We start from the raw sequence: 4,102 nt of genomic DNA on the forward strand, positions 1-4,102 counted from the left end.
ACCAAGAAGAATCTACATAACAAGCCTTACTAAATAATTTTTACCTTCCATTAGTTTCCCTCATATAGAGTTGACACTTGAACAAGGCAGGGGATAGGGCATCAATCCACGGGCAGTTGGAAATCCATGTTTAACTTTACATTGGGTCCTCCATACCTGTAGTTCCACATCAGCAGATTCAACCAACAGGGGGTCATATACAGTAATAGAATTTATTGAAAAAAAATCTGCATGTAACTGGACCCTTGCATTTCAAACCCGTGTTGTTCAAGAGTCAACTGTATTATTTTCCTACAGTTTGCCACTCAAAATCTAAACCCCCTTTCCTTTGTCTTGTCACTGCTCTGCAATTTTATTGTTCTTTGTTAAGATGCTATATAAGCCCTCTGATGACTCCTTTGAGTTGAGTTATTCATGACTGAGCTCTCCTACTCAAATGCAGAATGTGTATGTTCATAAACTCTGCTTTTTTCTACTTAATATTTTATCAGTGAATTTTTCTGTCATAGCCACTGAACCTAAGTGGGTAATTTTTTTTTCTCCTACAATTAATTTGACTAAATTATCCAAAATGAACAGTTAGTTAAATTGAACAAACCAACCAGTTTTATTATTAAGTTTTAAATCCACTGTTAGGTAACAAAGATGTTCTGGGGAAATGTTGCCAGGTTGGATCTCTTATAGGATAGTAGATCAACAAATCATTAAGTTTAAAGTTTAGTCCTCAGGCTTGAAGTCCAGAAACTGAATTTATCAGGATATCCAGGCTCTCAGCAATAAACTTGTGCCAACAAAATTTTTAGAAAACTAATGTACCACCTTGACTGCTAACATATTCATTTATAATAGGGATATAATACTTTGCAATGACCATAAGGCTTGTGTTCCTTATCTAAAGCACTCTATCTCCTTCACAATATCAGTAAAGAAGGGAAATCAGGCTTGGTGACTACACAAATCAGACCAGGAAAACTGGTAACTGGGAGCATATGTCACTTCAGCTCTGGGAAATTCTAAGGCAGGGATTATCATTCTAGAAGCCAGACTGATGATTCCCCCAAACCATTCTGTCCACTACTTTTGCCTCTCTGAACCCTAATTTCTTGTAGCCACCCAATTCTATTGATACATTATTTTAAATATTATTATTACTGATGAAGCTATAGTCAAGTCCCTGCTCTAGGCAGCCTAGAAGACATTAAAGCTCTTGATTGATTAATTAGACAAACTGTCAAAGTTGGAGGATGGTGAGGGTTGCAGCAGGAGGGGAAGCAATGCCCTGATGTTTGTCTATAACAAAGATGGGGGAAAAGGTGGAATAATATCTCTCCAAAACTAGCCATCAGTTCACAGAAAATGATAAAAACAAATGCCTATTTGGCTTTGTTTGAGGGACTCATTTACCCCAACCTCTCCATCAGTCCCCTAAAAGGACAGAAAAACAATAAAATGATGTACATCTTTGGCTATATTTTGCTTTTTAGGCATAAAATGATTTAAGATAGAAAGATAGAGGAAAATGACAGGAAGTATGGGAGTGGGGTTCTGGGATCTTAATTCCAAAGAAGTGAAAAACAGACTTATTATTGGAACTTCTGAAACTTCTTGAGCTTTTAGACATTTATCTTACAGATATTTGTGGGGTGTTTTATTCGTTTGTTTGTTTTTTCCTTTTTTGGCTTGGGGGATATTAGTTACCTGACCAGGGATCAAACCCATGTTCCCTGCAGTGGAAGTGCAGAGTTCTAGCTACTGGATCACCAGGGAATTCCCAGTCCTACAGGTGGTGCTAGTGGTAAAGAACTCACCTGCCAATGCAGGAGACATAAAAGACATGGGTTCCATCCTTGGGTCCAGAAGATCTCCTGGAGAAGGGCATGGTAACCCACTCCCGTATTCTTGCCTGGAGAATCCTATGGACAGAGGAGCCTGGTGGGCTACAGTCTGTAGGATTACAGAGTTGGACATGACTGATGTGATTTAGCACACATGCACAGATATTCAGATTCATGATGTTCAACACAGATTTGTAAAATCTATAACTGAAAGTAGAATTATTATTGTAAACAATTTTCAATGTGTCCCCAAAGAAAACAGTTAAGTTTCACATATTTAGAAGTTGATAGATTTCTGTACAGTTATGTTATTGCACATTATTACAGTATTAACATCCATGTTTTATATTGGTCCTGTTTCATATAGGTCATAATTGAATTCTTCAAATTTATTTTTTAAAAATTGAGATATAATTCACACACCATAAAATTTATCCTTTTAAAACATGCAATTCAGTGGGTTTTAGTATATTCACAAGTTGTGCAACTATATAATTTCAGTAGATTTTCATCACCTCTGAAAGAAACATGATGCCCATTAGCAGTAGCTCCCCGATTCCTCCCTCCCTGCCTCTATTCTCCTTTTATTTTAAGCTTAAAAAAGTGAGCTATAATATGCAAAACAGAAAAAGAGACACAGATGTACAGAACAGACTTTTGGACTCTGTGGGAGAAGGCGAGGGTGGGATGTTTTGAGATAACAGCATCGAAACGTGTATATTATCTATAGTGAAACAGATCACCAGCCCAGGTTGGATGCATGAGACAAGTGCTCGGGCCTGGTGCACTGGGAAGATCCAGAGGAATCGGGTGGAGAGGGAGGTGGGAGGGGGGATTGGGATGGGGAACACATGTAAATCCATGGCTGATTCATGTCAATGTATGACAAAACCCACTACAATATTGTAAAGTAATTAGCCTCCAACTAATAAAAATAAATGAAAAAAAAAGTGAGCTGTAGCCTAGAGATTCCAAAAGACATTGTCTAGAGGAAGAGATAACAAATCAATATGTAAATGAATGAATTTCAAGAACAGATGACATTACTATTTTCATTGTAATTTAGTTATTTTCAATCACGTTAATCCCCACAGATTGCAGTAAACACTGATTCAGTGAACATTTAGTACTGTTCATTTAAGTCTACTTCCTGTTAACTGTATACATTCTTGTTATTTGTTCTGAACTCCCAGTCAGGAGGTTTGGAATTAATGCAAAAAATAAACGTCATTTACATAGCTCCAGGGTTGATTCCATCTGAAGGTTCCCGACCTTTTTATGAAGAGAAGTCATTTTTCACTTCCTCAGACATGAAGTCCCCTGGGTTTGTTAGGGAGGTGCTGACATTAAAGAACGTGAATAGAGTACAGGAAAGGGTGCCAGGCATGGTGCTGGGTACTAGACACAATTTTCCCATGTACTTCTCAATTATCTGAGAGACCTTTATCATCCTCGTTTTATAAATGAGGAGAAATTAGGAGACTGAAGTACAAAGAGGTTAAATAACTTGCCCAAGTTCAAACAGCTAGTAAATTACAGAAGTGATGTTCAAGCCCCAGTCATTATTTCTCCTATACCATTCTGTTAAATATGAGGAACTAGATGAATTCATTTCCCCAACTCAAGCAGAACTTTTAAGCCTTCTTGGAGTCTCTGGGTAAAAGTCAGAAAAATGTTTTCAAAGCAGAATAGCTCAGCAAAAGCAAATAATTGGTAAATATGATAACAGGGCAAATCTCACAAGTAAAATGTTGTAAAAGGAAGATTTTTTTTTTTCATAATCTTAAAGTAAATGCCTGTAGCTAAGATGAAGTCAGTAAGATGAAAAGATCTTGAACTGCAACAGTTTAGTTCTTTGTTTATATAATTTAATTGACTATACAAATCTCTTCAGAGTATTGGAAAAGCTTTTAAAAGAAATCTAAAACTGTAAAATATATAAAATAAAAGAACAGTGCATATACAACTTGTCCTATACTTTCCAAATGAATTTGTTTTTTAATCAGGTTGAAAATTTCTAAAAGTTTCTATTAATATTTTTCCCCTTGAAATTTTGCCAAATACTCTGAGAAGATCCAGGCCCTACAGGCACTCCTATGTAAGACTTGGTATCTTAAGATACTAATAGAGTCAAAGAGAAATGTGGGCTCCATTAAATATTGGGATCAGTTCAGTCAGTTCAGTTCAGTCTCTCAGTCGTGTCTGACTCTTTGCGACCCCATGAATCACAGCATGCAAGGCCTCCCTGTCCATCACCAACTCCCGGA

Source organism: Cervus canadensis, chromosome X (assembly GCF_019320065.1).
Source record: "Cervus canadensis isolate Bull #8, Minnesota chromosome X, ASM1932006v1, whole genome shotgun sequence".
Lineage (NCBI taxonomy): Eukaryota > Metazoa > Chordata > Mammalia > Artiodactyla > Cervidae > Cervus > Cervus canadensis.